Source organism: Solea senegalensis, linkage group LG11, assembly GCF_019176455.1.
Source record: "Solea senegalensis isolate Sse05_10M linkage group LG11, IFAPA_SoseM_1, whole genome shotgun sequence".
In the NCBI taxonomy this organism is placed as follows: Eukaryota; Metazoa; Chordata; class Actinopteri; order Pleuronectiformes; family Soleidae; genus Solea; species Solea senegalensis.
This window is the reverse complement of record NC_058031.1, coordinates 20,916,039-20,941,149: the sequence shown is the minus strand read 5'-3', so window position 1 is coordinate 20,941,149 and position 25,111 is coordinate 20,916,039. Positions and strand designations below refer to the sequence as shown.

General features: G+C 38.6%; 3 non-coding genes across 3 annotated transcripts; all 3 read right to left on the bottom strand.

The window, feature by feature from the left end:
- Positions 1–12,765: 12,765 nt before the first annotated feature.
- LOC122777915 lies at positions 12,766–12,906 on the bottom strand. Its single transcript, XR_006361383.1, has one exon. It is a non-coding gene; the product is annotated as a U4 spliceosomal RNA (small nuclear RNA).
- Positions 12,907–14,456: 1,550 nt separating this feature from the next.
- On the bottom strand, positions 14,457–14,597 carry LOC122777914. The gene has a single exon (XR_006361382.1). It is a non-coding gene; the product is annotated as a U4 spliceosomal RNA (small nuclear RNA).
- Positions 14,598–15,471: 874 nt separating this feature from the next.
- On the bottom strand, positions 15,472–15,612 carry LOC122777906. The gene has a single exon (XR_006361374.1). It is a non-coding gene; the product is annotated as a U4 spliceosomal RNA (small nuclear RNA).
- Positions 15,613–25,111: the final 9,499 nt, after the last annotated feature.

Genomic DNA, 25,111 nt, shown 5'->3' with positions numbered 1-25,111 from the left:
ACAGCCAAAAAAAAAGCAAGAGACAGCGGCTCTATGAACACTGGTTGAGGAGATAAAAAAACCTCTGGACACCATTCGTCCATTATTCATCCACTCTTTAGTGCTGGCCTGAGCAGTGCATGTCAGCCTGATGGCAGAGAACCAGGCAACAGGCTGAGGGAGTCAGACTTGTTCTTAGTCAGTGAGCTAGTGGCTCAGTTGACTGGGTGGAGAGCAGCCAAAACAAGCAGGAGGGAGCTTCAGAGAAAAAAGAAAGAAAGAAGGGAACATGTTTTAGTTGAGATGGTTTCAGATCAGTGAATTGCTACTTGGAGAAATTTGCTTAAGTGCCTTTTCATCCAGTTAGTCCCAGTTATTATACTCAAGACTGAGGGGAACTGGACTCGTGCATCATCACAACACAAGTTAAGAGTTGGTCATTTAGTTTACACTGTTTATAGATTAAATGACTTTGTTTGTAGTTTAGTTAGAGATTAAATTGTGATATTGATTTTAAGGTGGGAATATGTGCAAAGGTGATAGGTAATTATAATACCAGAAAAGTAAGTCATTTATTAAACTGCTGCGAAAAACTGATTGACATTTTCAGATGCAGTGTTTTAAACCTGGCAAAATAGTTCAGTTTACTATGACATAAAATAGATACCAGTCAGCGATGTACAGCTCTGTGCCATTTTCCACACTGATAGTCCCTGGAAACTTTATGTCTGCAAAACGCTGCTCACAAACCAAAAAGACTCTGTGGTCTAAAGCGAGGTGCAACAAGATTAGTGTCCTCGAAAAGTTTCAGTTCAAAACTTCTCCCTAGGTTCTTGGGGAATTAAGGTAGGCTAACCTAAAAATGACAACAGACTTGGGTAATCATTTTGGCTGTCCTGTGCAGTGCATGGGCACTCAATTTAACAGTTGGCGATCTGTCTCCAGAGAGGGCCATTTATTCCACCCAGTGGCTTTAGCACGGATGTCGCAGCCCAGAACCTTGTTTCAGGTTGTGTGGAAGGAACTTTATCTCTTCACAGTCTATGTTTGGAGGAAGCACTAAATTTGGAGCTGACAACTCAACGGCCAAACAGGCATTCCCTCCTGGTTCTGCTTATGCTGACACATTGAATATTGTAGCTAAAGCTGCTCATTTCTCTGTTTTCTTATCAGTACACCATGTGTATGTTTCTCTGTGCTTTCGCTTAGACTGACGTTTTAACACCCTCTCAGATATGCATAAGGGTAATATCAAACGATTCTTTCCTTTATGGTTAAATTGCTTTTTACAATTTAAAGTTGTTTGGGATCCTGAATGATTTTCAGCTCTCTGCTGCCAGTTGTGTTTACACAGTGTGTATTGGGCTGGCTGTTACACTGATAAAGAAAAAAAATGCACCATCAATTGCGTTCCAGGATTAATTTATCAAGAAATAATTAGGAGGAACTAACTACGTGTGAAAGCAGCTGCTTAGAACTCAACAACTCTGTGTCAGCTCCAAACGAATTGACGCTTTGTCAAAAAAAGAATGTGTGGCTGCATTTTGGAAAACCTTCAGTTGTTTCAAGAGTAATCCAGTCACCAAAACTGGACTTTTGAATAATGTAAACGTGGAGGCTCGTCAGGTGTATCTTATTTTCTGCTTTGGTAATTTAACGTGGACATGGCTTTGCTTGTGTCAACAGTCCAGACTGATGGTGCTGCGCTGATGTGACGTGTGGAAGGAATGTTTTATGAGCTCCTTCACATCAATCAATCCTGTCTACTGGTGAGTATTACAGCTTGCCATTTACTAATGTTACTCCGAGCATAACAAGCCCTGTCAGGAGGTAAAATTAACTCATGAACATGACACTTTACTCACCACATTTGAATCCAGTCAAATACCATTCAGATGTGCAATCAAGTCAACATGAAGTCGAATCTGGGCTGTCTTTAAACATCTTGTGTAATCCATACCACATCTGATTTGAAAATAAACTGGAAGCTGTAGAGAGGATTTGACTACATTTTTACTTTCCACACCTGGGATTGCTGTAGTGCAGACGCAGACACGTCCAGTCTATTATGCTTCAAGGGCATGTTGATATTACTGGCAGAGTCCAAAGTTGTAAACTAACGCAAACAATTAATACTCTCTCTAAATCCCTTATAATTGTGCCCCACTTGGAAATGCCCTAAAGGCTTTTCCACACTCCACTTAGCACTTTGCAGTAACCTGAGGCTTGGGGAGCTGTTAGTTGTCAGCAGTAAAGAAAACTTTGCCATTGGCACAATGCTGGCACGTTCCAATTTGAGTTAACCCCGAGTTTAGCCTAGGGCTCGATGGCTCTGCTCCCCTGAAGTTCAACTACAGAGACATTTATTCCACTTCAAGTTAAAATGCAGAGGAAATCGTATAGTGCTGGGTTTGGGTTAATCCTGAGTTCACAATTTCTGATTTGTATGTGTGTGAGAGTGCAAAGTTATCTGAGTTCTAGTCTTAGATAGAGCTGATCTAATAACATGCAGTGCGAATCTTTGCCTCTAATTAACTGCCAGCTAATGAAACTACAAGGAGGTTTCTGGAGAAGTAATTGGAAAAGATGGGTGAATTCTTTTGAAGAACTCAACAATATATGCACTTCACAAAAATGTGTATTAAATTATTCATACTAGCACATACTAATAGGCCCTAAAGGAAAACGGTATGACTTCAGGACACACAAGCAGTAGATAGGTTAAGAAAGTGGAATACTCAGTCAATATATCAACAAATCTTAGAATAAAAACCTTATCACAAACTCTGCTACCACACTCGCCGAACTGCTCAGCGCGCTTGTGTATGAAAAGAGCACTTACATAACCAGAATGCTATTCATCTCTGTGTTTAAAGAGGGAACAAGGTGTACAATTACAAAATGTGAACTGATTTCATCTCTTGGCACCTTTTTGTCCGTTTAATGTGTTGACTCAAAAGTATGAGATGCTCATTTAGACTTGATGTAGATGATTTAGCACAACTAGGGCAGTCTCTCTTTCTAAATAAGAGTCTGTCTAATTACTTTTCAAACTCGAAAACGGAGCTACGTTGATGAACTGAACAAATCTGGACCACATTGTTGAGCAGTTTTTCTCATTATTCCATAATCAAAAAATAAACAATACAAACCGAAATACAGCCAGATGGTGTTGTCGCTTCACATTTTGCATTCCCCGTGTTTGGGTTACTTTCTGGTGTACTAAATATTAAATTAAACAAATAAATAACTAAATTTCTGCAAATCAATAACTGTCAAGAAAACCATGTCTGTCTGGCTTGCTTTGGTGTTTGAACATGTGCATTGTAATGGAAAAGGTTAAGGATTTGGATGCCGACAATGCACTGACGCTTCATCACATCCGGGTCTGTCTGACCAGATCAGCCTGCTCTTTGGTTATCGACAGGAACACTAAGAGGAGCAAGATTAAGATCAGAAATTGAGGCATAGTTAAGTCCTTCTTCCTGCATGTTGTATTCAGCATTGATGTTCCTTAAATGTCACTGGATCCACTTTCTGACAGAGCTAGATTTGACACAGAGGAACACTGACCAACAAATGTCAAACTCGTGTGGTTTCATTGACTGGTCTACGACTCCCACAGTTCAAGTTAAAACCACCAACAATGATTCTTCCTTTACAGAGAAGCTCATGACATGCTGAGTCAGTCAGCAGAGTTAAATGGCAAATCTGTTGGAGACTTTAGAGCTTGTGTAAAGAGCTATTTTCAGATAATTCTATGTAAGTAAGAGTGAGCTCCCATTCACAGACACAACTGCTTCTTGACATGTTCACAATGACTTCAAGTCAATTGTCTCTTCTCCCAAACTTGATAATAGGGCTGCAGTGCAGTTTTTTTCTTTATCGATGGATCTGTCAGAAAAATAACTGAAGATAATACATTTACTAAAGCCTATTGTTCTGTCATCCAACAGCATTTTGTTCCACCAACTGACCTAAATGTTCTGATTCACTTTCTCACATAAAGTAAAGAGCTCAAAAAAGAAACATTTATTCACATCAATGAAATTACTAATGGTTTCAGCCAGACAGATATTTGCTGCAGGTATGTAAACATTGCTATGGTGTCAATTAGAAGATTATAGAGTCAAAAAAAACGTGCCATGTCACGGCCAGAAGACATAACACCCCCCCACACACGAGCCAATCACAGTTTGCTGTGTTTTATGATGTGCATGAGTTCACCCGAAAGGAAGCACTTACAGCTGACTTCCAGGAACAAGAATATAAAAACAAAATCTTGGCCTCCAAAGCATGTGTGTGATACTGTTACCCTCTTCTCAAAACAACCTAAAAACCTTTTTACTTTGTTTCACAGATCTACCTTGCAAAATCAGCGACATTATTCCTTTTTTGCTTTGCCAAATCTACATTTGCACATGGTTTCATCTTCTTCCAGAAGAGCACTATAATCTGTGCTCCTATTAGTCAATGCATGAAAGAAGGATAATCACATATTGACATGGGGATATTATTGGACGTCATAGTTTATAACACACTTTATGACATACAAAGATGCTCGACGTCAATTGAGCATTTCCGAACTTGCCCAAATCACTACTTCTTCTGGCTGAAGCTATAAACAAGCTGATATTCAACATGAAACACATGATGAGATGAGAAAAATGATATGTGACAAGGCTTTGCAAGACTCTTCCAACATAAAGCACCACCTCAAAATGTTGACAATTAAAATCTATCAAGATGAAAAAGAGCTGTTTCTCCCTTTTATAGGCCCAGTTTAATCGCGCTAAGGCCGTAGTCCGACTAAAACAGGCAACTGGACATCTTGCAGTCCGAGTCAGTGGCGGCCCGTCAACAGAGGCCACTCCACCTGTCTCACATGAACATGTATCTTGTGGTTGCTGCGTTGGCCAAAGAAAGATGACGCCGCCGCCACCGTCTGTACATTGTCTCTTACTTCCGGGTCAAAGCCCGGGGAGGAAATTTTGGTGCGTGGGCAGATCAGGAGTCCAACTCAGTCCGACTAAAGCAGGAGTAATCGGACTATGAATTGAATTATGTTTGTCCGACGAAGACTAACCCGCTTTTGCATGTAAGCACACTGAACGTGATCTCTGCTCAAATACTACAGCAGTGCTGAAACCTGCTGGACCCCGAGGAGACCCATTTAGCTGCTAATAAAGGAGCATATACGATTATGTCCTCTAAATTTGATTTGCGCGGAAGGAGAGATGAATTGCACTTCTAATGGCTCTAATTATGTTTCATGGTAAAATCACCACAGCATCACAGGGGATATGTATTTACCTTGCTATATTAGCATTCTGCTTCAACGTGAATTATGCATACTATATAAATAATAAAGTGGATTAAGTGCCAAGATGAACACAAATTGAATTAAAGAAAATGCTGTGTATAGTAGAACAGTAGTCATGCTAATCTCTGACTTAAAAAGACAACTGAACACCATCTGAATGACAACTTAGTGTTGGATTGTGTTTGTTGAGCCTACTGCTAAATATCCTTCTCTACTGACATTGCAGAGTACACCACATGCCTTTAAACCACATCATTAAAATCAAAGCTTTCTATACCCATCTAATGTACATTTTGGGGGGGTTTTAGTTTTAATGTTGAATAATTTGCAACTGTCATTTACCTCGTATTTAACAAGTCACGTAGGTAATAAATGGGCAATAGTATTATTTATAGTATTATTACAATATTTCTACAATTCAGATAAAAGTATTGCATTTGAGTATCATAGTTAGAGCATCTATGCCATTGCTTTTTGTGACAGAATACAAGCACATCCTTCTCAATCACAAACACAGCACCAACAGTTAATTAACCACTTCTTTTTATTGCAAAAAATAAATGAAATATTACAATATAGTCACATATTACAAAAGCCAGAATGGTGTTCTGAGCTATAGTTTGTATTAACAAAGAGTATCTATTAATACTAAAATGACATTTTCTTTTGTACAGCAAAAACTGTTTGAGAGACTCGGGCTCTGATGAGCCAATCAGTCAAATTTGTCTCAACTAAAAAGTTTTCATCCTTCATACTTCTGAAGTTTGGCAGGTCAGGGACCTTAAAATTAAACAGCCCACTGACCCCATGTTCCTACTGGTGTTAGATTACTGCAAGAAACACCACAGTCCATTTTAAGTGTCAAGACGAGAACAGATGAGGCACAGCATGAGAGGCAGTCGAGTTAGACATGGTGCTTTAATAAACTCCCATCTGATGTCCCAGCCTCCAAATCCTGAAACCTCGCTTGTTATACTTTTCCAGCTGAGGCCTGAGAAAAGTTGTCTAGAGCCCCATTTCCACTAAGCAATACAATAAAGTTCAGCTCGCTCGGATTGGTACAGTAAACCCCGAACTGCCTTGCGTTTCCATTGTGAAACGTGTACGGCAGATACACATAATTGTGTTGTTATTTACTTAATATGCATGAGCTATTTAATAAGCGAGACATCATACAGCACATCATAATATGGCTTGCCAATAAGTTCCACAAAGACGAATGCAACACACTAAACAAAGAGCAACAATGGAGGTACATCTAGCATTACGTGTTATTTCTTCTTGGCATGCGGCTGTTTATGACAGCAAGAAGATAAGCTTATTCAAGGTATGGAAAAACACCACCATCTGTTCCTAACATTGCACGGAAAACAGACTGTTTCTCACTCCATCATGTAGGAACCAGGTGGAAGGGTGCACACAATACTGGGACAGCACAGTTATTTTGGTAACCTTTTCAACATTTGACAATTGAAACACAAACACATGCATGCCGTACGAACAGAAGCAAACTGTACCACTTGATGGAAACAGGGCATGGAACTCACTCTGCTATCACTCAGTTATTGCAGAGCCTCTCAGTCGTAACATGACAGGATACATTTAAAAACTGAGCACTTACAAGACACCGTCACTTGATCAACTTTGCTACAGTACATACATTTTACAGCACATTTGTCTTATGGGCCACAATACCACGTTCAAATCGGACCGTTAGATACAGAGCAAGTGTGCACAGACTAATTATCTTGTTGAAGTCTCTTTCTTTCTTTCTTTTTTTTTTACATGAACCAGGAAATGCCATTAATTAAAACAGTGCTAAACAATGAAACATTCAAATTGGCATGATAAGATCTCGTTCTTTGTTTTTATCAATTCATTTGGTCATTGAGACAAAAAATGTTGCTCATTTCCTCTGAGTAATTGCTTTGGCCACACTTGGACCTACAATGCTGTTATAATAGAATTTTAAAACAGCCATTTTAGGGATTAATTGGTTAGTATAACTCATTGTGCTCAGCTTTTCCAGAAGTCAAATTCATTTAAGAAGGTCAGGCTAACTTGGAGGGGTATGGGTCCCTGGGGATGGATGCTTTTATACTATACACATTAGGATTGGAATTCATCTCATTCAGGATTAAGGTGGTTAAACAGAATGGCTGAATAAATCTTCCAAAGCACTAGGTCTTTAATTCATCCAAAGTTGAGGAATGACATGAACACATCCTGCCCCGTCGGACTCTATTCATCTCAAGTCTACCAGGTTTTATAGTGAAACCCTGGCAAAGGGGGGAGAGGGTGACACACATTTTCCAAGTTTACCCATGTTTGAAGTTACTGTATAAACCATATTTTAAGCATAAACATCCAAGTAGTCAGGGCTCAGGGATATCCCAGATATCAGAAACACAAATAAGTTCCCTTTAACCGGAACTAAACCAAACATCATGAGCTCTTTCTTAATCCATGCCCTGTTCCTCAATTACCTAATTTATGTCTATATGCTAGGAAAGCCATATTAGCTTCAAGTCTGATGCGAATATTTTTGACTGTATAGTATGTTCATTTCTCAGCTTGCAATAGTCTCGTCTAAGGTGAAGCCAATAAAATGTAACACAAGTTACCTGAAATCAAAATATATTCAGTATATGTAAGCTGTTAGCTCTTTCATGTGCACTTTAAAGCTCAGCCAGACGAGCCTTTGACTCCCGTTACCAATCAAAAGAAGGGCACAGAAAGAGCAGGAGACCAGTAACCTCTGCCTGAAGGTTTTCCAAGTAATTGAAGCTGAAGTACATTCACGATGCAGCGTGGTGTCAGGGTGTCACACGAGGCAGCTAATTGGGGGCAACCCCATGTACACCATGCAGTGATTTAGAGGGAGATGGCATTAGAGGACTGGAACAGGTTTAATTGAGTGTGTTGAATAATTCCTTAATGTCTGAGGTTTCTGTTCACTCCTGTGATATCTACATTTCTGCTTATCTGAAAAGAATAACAGGTTAATTCTTACGATCAGCTCCGAGGAAAGACTACTCACATACAGGTGATATAACAAGGATGTCCCAACGCTGGCTGCAAATCAAAGTGTCTCTTATGCGCCGCTTTAATAGAATAGCCTGTGATGTGTCACTCTTTGAAGAGAGGCCTGCTTTTTTTCTCTCATTCAGAACATTTGGAGCTGTAACTGGATTTGTGACAGGAGAAAAACAAAAGACCTGCTGCAAAGCAGACTGCAGATGAGCTTGCTGAACAAAAGATCTAAAGATAATGAATAAAACTAGTTTGTGACTGATCTAATCTTGAAAAATGTTTTCATTTGCATGTGATAGATTTTAAGCTAATTATGGTGTTCATGTTTCATATTGTTTCAAGACAATTTAACGACACAGAAAGTGCAAAAACATTTTTGAAGTCATACAGATTAGAAAAGATTTGTGAGCATGTGCAGTTGGTGCATGCATTTATAGACATTTATTTCAGATTTTATTCATGTTTTTTTTCATTTAGGTGCACCAGCACACAAAGTTTTCAATGTACTGCATTCAGAGCCACAATTTTTAGGGGTTGCATTTTTGTCTTTTCCCATGCACATTCACATTTGATGTAAATGAGTGTAAACAATAATAAAAGGTGCTGATTCTGTAACCACACATTGATCAATGTATGATAAACTCTGGTAATGTTAGGTGCACCAATGCAACTATAGAAAAGAAAATGCAATTGCAAATGCTATTGGATTTGTGATATACTGTAATTCAGTATAGTCAAGGTTCAGTTCAATGTTCACCATGTAAAAGATATAAAATGTGATGACACAAGCAAAACAGTTACTTCTGTTACTATTACAATGATTACAACTTAAAGACACAGTTTCCACCATGCATTTTGTTGTGTTCAATTCACACAGAAAATAAACCAATCAAAATTTGAACAATTTAATTCAGAATTTGTTCAGCCCAAGTTCACATATTAACGTTATATGATGTCTGGAAGACAAGCACTGGGGATTCTCCAGACAGTCTTAAGTGAATGTTAAAATGTTTATATATACATATACATACTGTATATGTATATACATGTGTGTATATATATATATATATATATATATATATATATATATATATATATATATATATGTTGTTCACAGCGGTATACTAGTGGTACCGGACTAAATCACTTCTATGGGTAAAACTGAAACCAGTCCTTTTTAACCCTCCGAGTTCTCCAGATACCATGAATAGTAATATTAATCTTTCAGAAAGCTTCGTCAGCTCGACCAGTGACAGTTAATCATGATCCTCACCCATTGTATAGCATTAGGTTTATAAGGTTGCCTGAATTTATTCTTCATCTTGTACCGATGAGAGGGGATTACACTCTATGGCGCCACAGTGGCTTCCTGCACAACTGTCAAACCTAGAGAGTAAAACCAATTCACAGGAAAGTAAATTATTCTCACACATATTAACAGACACCAAGAGAGGATGTGGTGGTTACCATAGCAATTGTTGGCACTGTCACATGGTTACCTAGGAACTAGTCCTGTGATGCTGTGCAATTTTTCTTTTGTATGTTTGGCAGGTACCCAGCTGTCGCTTACAACGAAACAAAGCTGTACTTTGCCCTTTTATCTGTGACAGATACAAGTGTCAGTGAAATTAGAAAGGTCACCGTTTGAGAGATGTGAAGCGTGAAGGACAAAAATCCCCAGCTGCACATTGTTCGTCTGTGAGTACCATTATTACAACATAACCTAAACAAAACTTGGTCATGTGCAGGTCAAGAGGACCACACACAGACAACAGTAGCCATATAGGTCTATTCATGATTCAAGATTCAAGATTTCTTTATTGTCATTCCAACACACATTAGGACATGAGGTGGGAACACAATTGCAGTCTCTCTAGAACCCAGTCAGCCCAAACATTAAGAAAAAGAACAAACAATTTAAACAAAAATGAGGGGTGAGGGCCTCATGGAGCACAATGATCAAATGCAAAACCTGGAGTCATGAAATGATGGAATTCACTAGGTTTCAAGGATTTGAGGAAAATATCCCTATTGCTAGGTTATGTGTTTAAAACATAATAGAGCATCACCATATGAGAAACCATGAAAATATAAACAAGGTGGAAAAATTTAATATATTATGTTGCTTCCGACACATATGCGGTACACTTTTTTGTTGGCAAAGAAAGAACAGATTTTGATTTAAAAAAAATAGCCCTAAAAATCAGTCTTCAAAGAAAAGCAACCAAATGCTCCATTTGCTCTGACACCATGATCATTTTTTATTGAGAAGATTTAATAATATTTTTGAAAAACACCAATGCTCAGAAATATGTCAAAAAAACTTGATTTTTGATTTTTACTGAGAATACAAATGAAGATACGAATATAAACAACTGCAAGCGGCTGTATACGTTCACATACACAGGCCTGTATGCAATGGTTATAATAGTACACATTTACAAAGTAATAATATAACAAGTACTTTCCTAGTTCCCTATTCTACTCTTGTCCTCAAGTCTGGTGTGAACGCCTGACTTTCACATCACTTACAGATCAGTATTCATTACAAGGTTTTTTTCCCTTGTTTTTTAAGGTTTAATACATTTAATTAAAATTTGTTTTAAATACAGAAAGTGTGTATGAGCGATCACAGGATGCCGACAGGCTTTGAGCTCCTCTGCTTTAATGAGAAGACTGACTTGATTAAACCCTCCACCCCTGTGACTCCTTAAACCCAGACTCCATCTAATCAGGGACCATCGTAATCATGTTTCACTGCTGGGGAGTAAAACATGCAAGCGCCAAATGTTACTATGAGTTTATGAAAAGAATCTAACATAGAAAATGATCAAGCACAAATTGTTTTTACAACTCAGATATAATCACTCACTCACTCATTGTTGACTGCGTTATCCTCCATATGAGGATTGTGGGGAAGATATCATGTTCCCCAAAAAAGAAGATAAAAGGCACATGACAATAGTAGATTTACTCAAATATAGCACCTGCACACATTATGAGCTACTTTTACACAGGTGTACCTTGCAATTTTTTGTTTGCTAACATAACTAGATATTTTGCAGGGTTAGTGAATTAATCAACTATAAAGAATAAAATATTCAACATAGAAGTTTTTAATTGATGATTAATTAAGAATAATGAAATGATTGTGTGTTATGGTCACAATTTCCATATCTTCTCTCAGCATGCCCTCTACTGTTCTGGCAAGTACATTACACCATATATAAGGAAGGCACTCCTTCCTGTATTGTTCAAGGCAACAATAAAAACAATCTAGACAGAATTGAATGTGATATTTTCCCAGAATTACCAGTCATAAATAACCTCTGATGTCTATTTAGACATTTTAATTATTGTCTTGGACATTCACAAAATAAATTTAGAATAATTATACAACATTAAGTCACAAGTGCAACCTGGGGCCAAATGCAGACCTATATATGGACCTTGGTATGTTATTAATGCCCTAAATAACTGTTGATTTGAAATCGAATTTCACTTAAAATAAAATTCTAACTCCATTGAAGGTCAATGTGATTGTTTAAAGGTCACATTTGTTCTACCACTGGGGTACTAATACAATTATACGTCTACAATTTTACAAGACATATAGGTTTGAGTTTTATGGTTCAAACTCATCATCAAAATCATTCTTTTAAAAATTTAAAAAATGTTATCTGAAATAGTAACAAGTTTGAAATATGATGAAAGTGAATATTTAAAAACAAGCTAGATTTGGAAGTAATTTAAAGTCAGCCACCACTTTGACAAATAAAAGTAAAAGAACAATACATTGGAAAGTTTGTTTTAATATTTAAATGCGAAAAATCAGTGAGTAAAAAAACTCTAAAACATAAAAAATGAAAAATATCTAAAATCCACAGAACAATATTAAAAGTTTCTTCATATTAATTAGCCATTGTTGAGTGTCAGCCATATGTATGCAAAGTGCGCCCTCTATTGGTGCCTTGGAGATATGACATGACATTACATCAGTATGGACCAAACTCATTGTGGAGTTGAGCTGCAGCTATCAATTATTTAATCTATCGAGTGTTCTACCGATTATTCCATCGATTAATAGTATTAAAAAAATATTTAATTAAAGCACAAAGAACAACCAAACTGGATTATTTTATTGGCATTTCAGAACATATTTTGGCAATGTAAAAAATGTACAATTTACATTTTAACAAATGGAAACACTAACTAAATTTAAGACCAACCCTAAATCAAAATAAATGTAGGTTGTGCATCGTAACTTTCAGAAACACTTCCTCAAGCTTAACATAATCCTTGCTTTAAAACTCAAAGTACCATTATACCCATGTTTGTGACTGAAGTAGTATAACAACTATATCGTAATAGCGCACGGCTGATATAACTTAAAATCTGTTTCGAGATATTTATTTTCACATGAATTTAAGTCTCCTTAGAGACCGTCAAAAATTGCCGTCGCCGACTATATTTCAAGTCGTCTAGGCGGGGTATTGGGTAAAGTTTTCAACTAGCAATAATCGCGCCTCGGATAAACCTCATGGGCTACGATACTGCCACTGCGCAAAGCTAACTTTGAACAGCTGATGAAGCCTATATAGCCTCGCTGCTCCCAGTTCTCAGTCATGGTTATATCGCGGATGCGCTTCGATTGAAACCAACTCGTATTTTTGTGTGAAAATAAAACCAACGTCATTCTCACTCATGAGCCACGGGGACAAGTGACAAGACGAGAGAAAACGAATACACGCACATAAAACATTGAGAAAAGCAAAGTATAAAATAATGAAAGCGGAAGAGAGCTGTCAAAACCGGAAATTACGTTGCATCGTGTCCGTCCTTGAATACGTCTCCCCAGATTCAGGCAGACTAAAAGACAAATACATCGACGTCGATCGTGTTTATTTAAAGTTTAACGAACAAATTGGTACAATGAAGATACAACAGAAAAGTAAAAAAGCTAAACAAAACAAAAGAAAATATATGCATTATTCCGTCATTCATATTTGATGAGACCATGTGATAGAAATTTACAAAAGTGAGGTGAATAACACAATATTGAAAAAGAAATGTATCAACAAAACAAAACATTTTTGTGTAAATGTGGTCTGTGCATTAAACTAAATTATTTGTACATGCACAAAGGAGATAAAGACGTTTTCTGTCAACTTAATAGAAATGGAAGAGACCATCTAAAATTGCCATTGCTGACTGTATTTCGAATTGTCACATTGGGTATTGGATTAAGTTTTCAGTGAGCAAAAATCATGTCATAGCCCATGATATTGTCTCTGCTCTAGAATAACTGGTGTCGTTTGAAATGGGATTAATTCTAAGATCTACACATGTCGGTGTTAGTGGTTTACTGACCATACAAGGACCTGACCTGAGTCACATACTCTGAATTAAATTGTTTAGATTGTAGTGAGGATACATTACTATTAGTGTTTGGTTCAGAAAAAGGCAGTTAAAGTTTACATAGCTGCAGCTAGAACTGCAGTACATTTACTCAAATACTGCACTTATACATGTTTGAGGTGCTTGTACCACAAGTATCGATATTTGTACTGCTTCACTACAGTTGACAGGTGAATTCAGTCTTTATTACATTTATTTAAAAACTTAAATGCTAATTGTTCAAGGTTTAGTTTAATGAAGCAGACTGCAACCAGACTGCAACCAACCAACACTAGACATTGTCACTAGAGCTGTGAGAACCGAGTCACAGTTCTTTTTATACATTTCTGTGGCAGACAGGCAAGGCAACAGTCTCGAGAAAACAAAATGTATCATATGCCACTTTGCTATTGTTAACATTGATTTTTTTAGATCCTTGTACTTTTTTATCTTATTTACAAGTTTTCATAGTAATCTCACTTTTCAAAGCATGCGGAAACACAAGCCAAATGAATATATAATCAGAATAACTTCCACCAATAAAGTACATATTGGTGGAGTGTATAAATGTTTGAATCAATCTGACCCAAATCTTAACTTAAAATTCTAATCACTGATTATTCTCTTGATACTGCCTAGCCATTTCTATCAACCTCTGAGAAGATACTGAAAAAATATTAGTAATTCTAAAATATATACTTGTTAATTTATACATATTGATAAGTCTCCTTAGAGACCGTCAAAAATTGCCGTCGCCGACTATATTTCAAGTCGTCTAGGCGGGGTATTGGGTAAAGTTTTCAACTAGCAATAATCGCGCCTCGGATAAACCTCATAGGCTACGATACTGCCACTGCGCAAAGCTGACTCGTTAACAGTCAATGAAGACGCTATGACTTCACTGCTCACAGCCCTCTGTCATGGTTCGCATAGCGGATGTGTTGTGTGAAACCAACACGTAAAAATAAAATCCAAGTCAACCTTACTCAAGAGCCACGGTGACTTTTTTCTTTATCTTATATATTCTGTATCTCTTATGTAACACGTTAAAAAAAGTATTGTTCATAGACTACAAGTTTAAAGTTTACAAGTTTAGTGTGTGTAAAAACAACTATCGAGAAAAGGACTACACACAAAAACCCGTAACACACGTGAAACAGTGAGCGAATCAAATATTTAACAAAAAAAGCGGGACATTATTTATACTTCTCCCACACACTCAGGTAGATTAAAAATGCAAATAAACAAACATGTCGACCATGTTTATTTTAAGTTTAATAAGGCAGTTTTTTCCAACAAATTATTACAGAAGACACACCAGAAGAGTGGAAAGCTAAATAAAATGTATCAATTATTCTGTCCTTTATATTGATTTACAAAGAAATTGTGATACAAATATACGAAACTTCCATAGGACACAAAGTGAGGCCAGTGGCACAATGCAGACAAATAAACGAATGTATTGACAAATACTTTTTATTGTGATTATGAGCTGTGCTGTTAAACTACAGTTGGGAAATAAATACAACATTTAATAACTACATGTCAGAACTGTTGGTAATAACGTATGATCAAATTAATAATACTAACTGAAATATTATTCACAATAATAACAAACTATTCAAGACTATTTCAGTGTAGGGTTAACTTCACGATACTTCTTTATCATGTGTAAAAGTCAAAACTTAAACAACTAATGATAATGAATAATATTATTTAATATCAAACAAAGTTATCAGTCTCCTTAGAGACCGTCAAAAATTGCCGTCGCCGACTATATTTCAAGTCGTCTAGGCGGGGTATTGGGTAAAGTTTTCAACTAGCAATAATCGCGCCTCGGATAAACCTCATAGGCTACGATACTGCCACTGCGCAAAGCTAACGTTAACATCACATTAGCAAGGGAGTGACTCTCCGACATATAATGTTTAGCCACGGTGCAGTGACGTCACTTCAATATAACTACCTAGGTTTTAAACGCGACAAAAACCTCCTAATACGATTGCAAATTCTTTGATTGTTGCTTGATAAATTTTCTTAATTTTACATTTGTTTTACACGACGACGCAATGCATCACGGGATTGAACCATTCTCCCGGTGTGGCGTCACGCCAAGCCCGGCGAACACTTGTGGTTCATTCAAATGGAGTCTAGCGCTTACCTACCCACAGAGATTACGAAAATTAACCAGTGGTTTACTTTAAATTCACTTTGTCTGTATGAAATATTCGGATAATAATCGTGAATTCTTGTTTGGCGGAGTAAACACACGAATACAGTAGTTAAATAAAGCGTGTTTCGGTGTTATCTACAACACAACATGGCAGTTACTCTTTACAATAAGTAAACATGCCACAATTACAGGCATTTCCATCGAGCAGCAACAAAAAAGTAGCTCTTGGTCGTCATGGCTTCATTGACATTCTTGTGACGCTGAAACGCCACTAGATGGCAGCAATGACGAGGTTAACCCTGCTCCACTTATAAGAGAACACCGCATTAAAAAGTCACCACGACATAATGTAATATTAATTAATTAAACACACTAAATCCCTGTATTATTTGTTTCTAAAGTTACACGTGCTGGCGTCCCAATAGTTTATAGTCTGCGTGATTTTACTAGTTGTGGTAGTTGGCGTTAATTAATACGACGAAACTTGTTTTAAATTCTATCATGTTACTTCACTGTTAACATTGCACTTTACTTTATTGTGTGGAATAACGCAAACAACTGCAACAACAAAAAGTACCCTCCCTACCCCCTCCCGACTTGAAGACGCCTATGAGATTGAACTTTTCTCACCTGCTCCTGAAGGTGACGAAATAAAAAAAAAAAACATTTAAGAAGAACCTTTGTAGGAAGTGTCATGTCCAAGAACTCAGAAAGTAATCCACACAGAGGCTCCACACTGCAAAGAAGCAAACTTTTTGTCGGTTCCTGTCAGAGACACGGTGATGATGACCTGAGAGTATCAAGAGAGAAGATGGCCGGACTGATTGCGTGGGAGTTTTTCGTGGTAAAATCTCGTCTTCAGTGGCGCCCCTCTGCGGTTGGGTTGAGCAAAGGCAGGCGGTGAACCCACTATTGAATAACTCGGGTCCCCAGCAAAAGTCACACAGGTTTTAGGCCCATTAATTGTTTAATTGCATGCCTTTGCAAGAATGAAGTAATCACCAATGTACCAGTAATCCATCTTTTCACATCTGAGTGGTTTCGATCCATTTTTATTGTAGTTTCATTTTTTATTAGTCAGGCATAAAAAAAACTAGGGCGAGATAATGTTTCTTTTCATCTTGAGTCGTGTTGATTGTTTTGTCAATAAAGTGCTGAAACCACTTTAAAATGACCATGAAACATGTATTGCTTATGTTGTCTGACAGTCAAAACCCCAAAAATGACTATATCATATGAAACAGAGAAACTAGCCAATAGTAAAGTAAATGCTAGTGTATCTTTGTTTTGTTTTTTTATTGTATTAGACTTAACAAACTGGTTTGTAGGAGCTAGGAGACATTATTTCCATTTGGCAGAAATGGGAAATAAAATAATTATATTGTTTTTTTGTTTGTTTGTTTTGTTTATTTTTTGCTGAGGTTTTGGGTTTTTTTTTGGCACATAATCATCTAAGTTGATGCATTGTTAGTTTAATTACCACAGAATGATCCATTTATATTTGCACCAGGAGTGGGTCTTATCTACAGAGGCTGCCATGTTTCCCCACTAACGATTTAATGGACAAACGAAACACCTTTTGACGTTAATGACAACTGAATAACGTACGTGTTTGGAAGGAGAGGGTGTGGTATGAGATATTCAGCAATAGATGTTTTTTTTTTGCTTCTGCTTGCACATAGATTTCAAGTAGCAAGCCCAAAATGATTATAGATTGTCAGCTTTGGACACTCATGTCTTTACATAATACATATTAATATTATTTGCAAGGTCAATTCTACCATTAAAAAATTAACATTCACCTGTTAAAATTAAGCACATTTCTAGTTTCAATGGAGGTCCTTCAATCATGGAATGACTTAGTAAAAGGGACGCTACCATGTGATTGTTTTAATAAGCCCGATTTTTTATTTGTGAGGAGACAATGAGAACGCTATAATGTGCACGCTGATCTGGTCATAAGCCCTTGGTAACAATAAATGCTTTGCACACCGTGTTGTGTGATGACACAAATGGTAATTTCTCTCTCTGTGTGTACATTAGAATCCCTTTCCCTTGTTGTGCAGCTTCACTGGGATAATGCAGGTGCTTCTGGGTGCTCAGCAGATAAGCTCCAGCGTTCCAGGTGTTAAGGCTGCCCGGGCTGACACATTAGACAGGGATTTGCTCCTGCCAGAATGTCAAGCCAATGGGGCTCATAAAGGTGGCTTGGATCACTGTCAGGGACAGGTAAGTATGCAGATAAGGGGATTACACCATGTTTGTGCCAAGTAATCTCAAATGAATCCTGCCAGCTTCTGTTTCGTCCTCACCTGAAAAGCCCAACTTTCTCTTTTCTCAACCCAACACATGCAGTACATGGACCGAGTTCAGTTCACAGGATCATCCTTTAACTTGGCTCTTGAGTAGCCTATATATGGTTATGGTCATTTAACAGTTGTGACAGTAATAATGTTTTTCTAATTCTCTGAGGCACCTGATGACTTGTTGTATTTCCCGTTCATCACCAGCTCTGCTGGTCGTGAGTCATGATGTAAATGTAAATCTTTTTGTCGTTCCACGCTGGTGGAATGACCAATCAAGCGCTATCAGAACTGGGGCGTCCCTGTCTATCCTCAAAAAGCTCTTGAAGACGGACCCTCTTCCAAGAGCATCTTCTGTCCCAGCACTTACCTTACCCCCTCCCCTGCACAAGCTCCTTCTGCACTTGGATCCACTTCTGCACTCTCACCCTGTCAGTCCACTGTTCCTATCTAGTGGATTTCTTTCCAAGACTTCTTCTACGTAGCTTATTCCTCTTTTGTAAGTCGCTTTGGATAAAAGTGTCCGCAAAATGCTTACATTTAAATATAAATGAGGTCCAGGTCGGTGATCCAAGGCTTAGTCCTGACCTGTCGAACTGAAACGTTTCCTGTGAGAACTGCTGATGAGGAGCATCAGCAGTTCTCACCCAGTTCTCACAGGGTTGTAGCTCTCCCCACTGGTAGACAGAGGGATGGAATTGAGTGTAACAGATGGCCTAGCTGTTTCTGCCACTCAGCACAGGCTGCTGAACAGCCCACATATTACCACGCTATCCAAAATGGGGCTCAGTGGGCAGCCTGTAGTCTTCAACATGCTGAGCGCTAATTTCCTCCCAAACTATCAATCAAAACGCTCACAAAGGATACAAAAAAAAAGCAAGTTCATTGCAAATGTTAACCATGTGGATCAGCTCCGAGTACTGAGGAGGGTTGGGTCTCTTTCTCCCTACAATCATGCGTTTTCAAACCTTCTCACAGACACAAAACCTTTCTGAGTTACTCATCAGTAAACCAAAGGGGAATGGATATGTTGCACATTTTGTGTAACCATGCAGTGATGTGTGTGTGTGTGTGTGTGTGTGCATGTGTGTGTTTACCCAGCAGGATGTAGGCAGGGCCACCGTGTAATCTGGGCAACATCACATCAGCCTTATTATGTGCATTTATAGAGTATCTGCGCTCAGAGACGGGGCCACCTGGACAATACAGGATGGGCTGGGTGCACTGTGATTAGATTGTGTTATGAGCAGAAAGGGGATAACAATGACATCTTTCTTGGATAAAGTGACAGGTCAACCTGTGTGAGAGGACATCTGATAGCAGAAGATAAATGTCACTCATGGTGCCTTTTCAGTTTTGCTCGGTGAACCTCGTAGTCAAAGACACACTGTCTTCCTTTGTATCTTCAGGCCTCAGTACCACATAGCAACGAAGAATGTTAAATATTTGTGTTTCTGTCTGTTTATTTTGACATTTCTAAAAATCACTTTCACCCCGGAAATTGTGATATTTCTTTATGAACAGAAACTACGAAACGTACCAGTTGCCAAGTCACCTCAAAAAGTACTGGAAATTGTGTCTCCCAATGTTATCAGCAATCCAGGGGTTTGAAACCACGCAGCTTCCTTTGAAGCATGATCATTTGAAGGCTCCAATTTATACTGTGTGCTCTTTTCAGATGCTCTATTAATTTTTGGAGCTGCATTTTATTTCCTTACGGCTCTGTCGCTCAGTGAACACTGACTAGGCAATGCAAAATGAAATACTGTATTTTCTACTTGGCCTTTATTTCATTAAGTTTGGTCTGAGGAGGAAAACATAGCAAATACATATATTATCAAATTGTAATATTCTGAATATCCAGCTCTGTATTTCATTTTTCAAATTCACTTTTTCCCCCTCTGACACACACATGCTTTCAGACTGTTCTCACCAACCCACACACTGCTGCCACTCTGCTATTCCCAGCTTGTGGCTATTCTCAGACTGAGTCAGAATGGCAACATAAGGCTGTCTGTCCGTTTTATACTAAACCCGATGGCTTCTTGTCGCAGACATCTCAGTGGAGAAGCTGAGCTCTGCATGCAGCAGCCACACCTCAGTTATCCACACGTCGCTCCCTCCGCCTGTGATTACTTTTAAGTCACACCGACACATACAAGTGCGAGGAAATCAGCGCCTTATGTTTTTGCTTTACATAATACAACCACCCTGTTGATTCTGTCTTCACACTCCATTCACCACAGTGACTGTCTCACTGTCTGTGAGCTGACTCACGAGACATTTCTGTTTGTTTGGATTTGCTAAAACAAATCTGGACAAATGAACCTGGTCATAGAAGGGGTGAGAAAAAAAAGACTGATAGATAACTGTGAAAATGTTAAACGTTTTTTTTTTTTGCTGAACCTGGGAATAAATACAAAGTGCATTCATCAATGTGGCATTTGCTTTCCCATTCACGGCGGCTGCTCCAAAAAATAATTGCAATGATTGCACAATTTCTTCCTCTCAAGCCAAGATTGACCATCGTTAGTTATTTCAGTGACTTATAAATAAAACAAGTTTATCTGTAAAATGTCTCTTAATGAGGAATTAATGCATATCACCTATATAACCCAGTTGCAGCGAGAAGAAAATATTTGAAATAGACGTACAATTTTTCTTCTATATGATTTATTTATTAATTTTTTTTTTTCAAATATAAAAAGACATAATATATGAACCTTTATATGAATTACTGGGTAAGTGAGTAGAAAAGGACAATGTATAAGGTCATGTAAAATTGTGGGAGAAACCTTTAACTCTTAGACTATGCATGTGTTGTCTTTGCGGTAATATTGTTTTCTTATTATTGCTTTTACTGGACCATAAAATCATAATTAATTCAAAACTGCATCTGTGAAAATGCAGCATCATCAGTACAGGATAATGAAATACTGTGGTACAGTTTTAATATTTCTTTAATATCCCTGAATCAGACTTTATCCTCTTGCCTGTCTTTTGGTTATTACAGTGTTGTTACACACAGTAAATGAAGATGTGAACATGTGTTTGAAGTGGAGGTCAGTGTATAGACAGATTATGACTGCAATAGCAATAAAACACATTTAAGTTTTAGTTATTTGCTAACATGTCTTCATAGCCATATGTTACTACATCATTATGTGTCATAGACTATCAATTATATGTTTATATACTCCATGAAAAAGTAATAGCACTGAGTCGCTTAATGCAATAATAATATAAGCCACCACCTACAGAGGGCAGTGCAACCACATGACATCAGTCTCTGAATTATGAACCTTGAATCTGATAGGACCACTATATCACTATAGACAACTGAAGTGCTGTACCATAAATTAGGCTGTGTTATATGTTGACGGTCAAACATTTTTAAAGCCCGGATCAGCTGATGATAAATTAATGATGAATTGCTCTGTATGACACCAGCACGATAACAGATGATCACTATTCAGGCAACATAAAGATGCACTTTCAGAACAGGTACGGACACATTGATCAAAACGTCATCACGGCGAGGCTATCTAGTAGGACAAAGTGAACTTCTGTTCCGCTTAAATGAATTTAGAGAACTTGGCTAGGCCTGTCGTGGCTACCGGCTTCCCCTGGGCTACCATGTTCCAAGATTCAGCAGCCTCATTACTCTTTAGACAAACAGGTTTGGACATATTGAACTCAAACCCAAAACAACCTGACTCTATCCTGCCACTTTCCACTCCCCCAGCTCTATTTGTGATTGGGGAGTGTCTGTCTCGCTCTATCTCTGGCTGTCCGTTTGCTTGACACTTGTCTGGTTTGGCCCACTTTCTCCTTGATCTCATCAGCCAATGTGAGGACCTGTGAAGGCCATCTCCCCATCTTGCTGTGTGAATCCCTGCCAGCCCTGTGCTTGTGTCAGCAGTTAGGGACTGACTCACACCCACACAGTCTCCAGTCTCCGCTCCAGGGCACACTGGGCAAAGGCAGCACATCTCCCCTAACAGACAGCCTCATTTACATGCCCAAAAAACACCAACAAAACTGACACTCAGCCACACAACAAGACATGGAGTCATAAACTCAAGCTGCCAGATTGCAGTGTTATCTGATACCAGGTTCTCAGAGAAAATGAGCTTTTTCATGTGACCTCTTGGATGGCGATAGAGCCAATTACGCTTGAGTTGTACTCACACGCATATGGTCTTCGTCAGAAACTAAAGAAACTTTTAGGCCCTCTGCATTAATATGTCAAGAGATTCTAAAATACGGCTTTATGGTTGGGAGATGCTTACACGACGGTAATAGATCATTACATTGTTTTACATTTGCAAGATTTAAGACCTGCAAAATTATACCACTTCTGATTAATGGTTCAGCAGCCAAAGCACAGCACACCACTGTTCATAATGACTACTGATAGAGCTCTTGTAACAACAGCGCAACATAAATAATTAACGGTTGATTGATTTTGAAAGTATTTTAAAGTAAGCGGTGTCCCCAAATTCCATTTCTTCACTAATCTGTGTTCATTCACTTGAAATGCCAATGGATTATTCATGTTTTCTTCACTTGTTTTATTGGCAGGTGGAGTGCATTTGCATTCAGCCACTCAAAATATAACAAATGTGACACACGTAGAACTTATAGTGACAGCTCATTTACAGTTAATGTTCCGTAGAGAGCTTTGAAATGAAAAAATAAACTTTCCGTTTCAAAAGTTATAGAAACAAGACCACGTCACTGATACTGTACTGAACGATCACTATGGTACACCATGTGACTGAATGGAAACTTGTTGGTGAAGTCCAAAGGGTCAAAAAGGAAAGACTAGTGACCTTTACTAAATATGTATTTTGACCTTTAGTATACACCATTTCAAAGTCCATCCATCTTCTACTGAGGGGCAATGTCAGCTAACATACACCCTGGACAGACCGCCAGTCCATCGCAGGGCCATATAGAGACAAACAACCATTCACTCTCACACCTATGGTCAATTTAGAGTGTCCAATTTGTCTTTGGACTGTGGGAGTGAACCAGAGAAAACCCACGCACACACAGGAAGAACATGTAGAAAGGCCCTTATTGCGACCTGGTCACAAACCCGGGTCTTCTTGCTGCAACGATTAGAGAGCTAACCACCACACCAACCGTGTGGCCCCATTTCAAAGTCATTATGGTAAAATATGTCCATAGTGATGGCTGTTGACTCAAACATGAGACTGTTTCTGGGTAAAGAACATGCTCTGGATGTTTTCAAATCCTTTTTGTTTTCTGGCACCTGCATCTAAATGGCTGTGGCTGCTTGGAAAGTGATGTCATGTTCAATATATTGTTTATTTGACGGTGTGGCTACAGACCTCAGGAGTAATGTACAGTCTAAAATTACACACATTCATGAGACATGAATAAACATGAGTAAACCTCATCATGGGGGTATATGCATGAGATGTATACTATACATTTAGAGGTTTACGCTACAACCTGCTTTACACTAAAACAAAATTAGATTGTATTGGTAGCTGGTGTGTTGTTGAGAGGGAACACATTTGGATTATTGACCTCAGGAGTTCTGTGGACCTTTTAATTGGAGAACATTTGGACATTTCAAAGATGGCCAAGCACTGGTATGTATTATAAACATTATGATGGCTGGATTCCATTTAGCTTCTACGATTTCTTAGTTCCTATAGTGTGGAGACTAGGATTTTTGAATAGAACATAATGTTTATGTTCAGTTGTTAATGTCAAAATGTCTGTGGTGGAATAAGTCTTATTGGTTTATTTTGGAGGCAAATGTCTCATTTCACCAGCTGCTGTTTGCACATAAAACCCAAATGATCTATGTCATTGCGCCACAGGAGGAGTCACATATTTGACTATACTGTATTCATGTTGCCAAGCTGAATATGAAAATATTTCCATTTCAACAACATGGTTTTAGTGAAAAAACGAAGCATCTTAATGACCCGCTTTAAACATTTTTGCTTCTCCAAACAATAAAAACATTTTCGATCCAAATGAAATGCATCTGCAGTTATTGTAGTAAGTGTTCTAAGGCCCGTATTCAGGTAGAAATGACAAAATAAAAGAATAATTATCCACCTTTATGGTGGCTTCTTGGCCTGTACCAGGAAGATCTAGATTTACTCAATAAGTTTATCCGGTGTGTTCTTCTCATTGTATTTTTGTTCTAAACACAAATGTATAGGTTTGTCAATACTCCTCTTTTTGCCTGGTGCGACCTGGAACCGCCTCCCATTGGACACGGACCACACTTTATGCATCGCGGCTGGCGCACCGCGCCCACACCGCCCGCGGAAACACATTTTGGTGCGTCAACGGAGGGACACAAACACAACTTGCCCCCCTCTTCTACTACTGCTGGCGGCTTGTTGTCTCCACACAGTGGCAGTGAGAGTGGAGTGGAGAGTGGGAGGGGAAACATCCCTCTTCGTACGCGCTCGCCTCGGCTCTCCTTCAGTGCGCGCCGGGCTTCTTCCTCCTCCTCCCGCCCTCTTTCCCTCCCTCCTTCCCTCACTGGAACCTCCTGGTTTTCGTGTATCGTCAAAGCGGACGCCCGATCGGATCCCACAGGTGTGTCCTTGCCCATTGAGAAACACACACACACACACCTGGAGAGGTGACCATGTGACTCGGCACCTGGGCGTGGAGAAGAAAGTCCCTGCTTTTCTAACCGTAGACTCTTTTGTTGAGGAGTTGTGCGCGTCGTGTTTCAGCAGGATTTTGACAACTGAGCCAAGCGCGTCGTTATTTTTCTACGGAATAGTGCCTTCCCGAAAGCATCCACAGGACGTGTCTGCGAGAGTAAAATGTGAACTTACTTTCGGACTTTCCCCTTTTTTTATTGCCGAATAATCTGAACGGGAGCTGGTCTTCAAA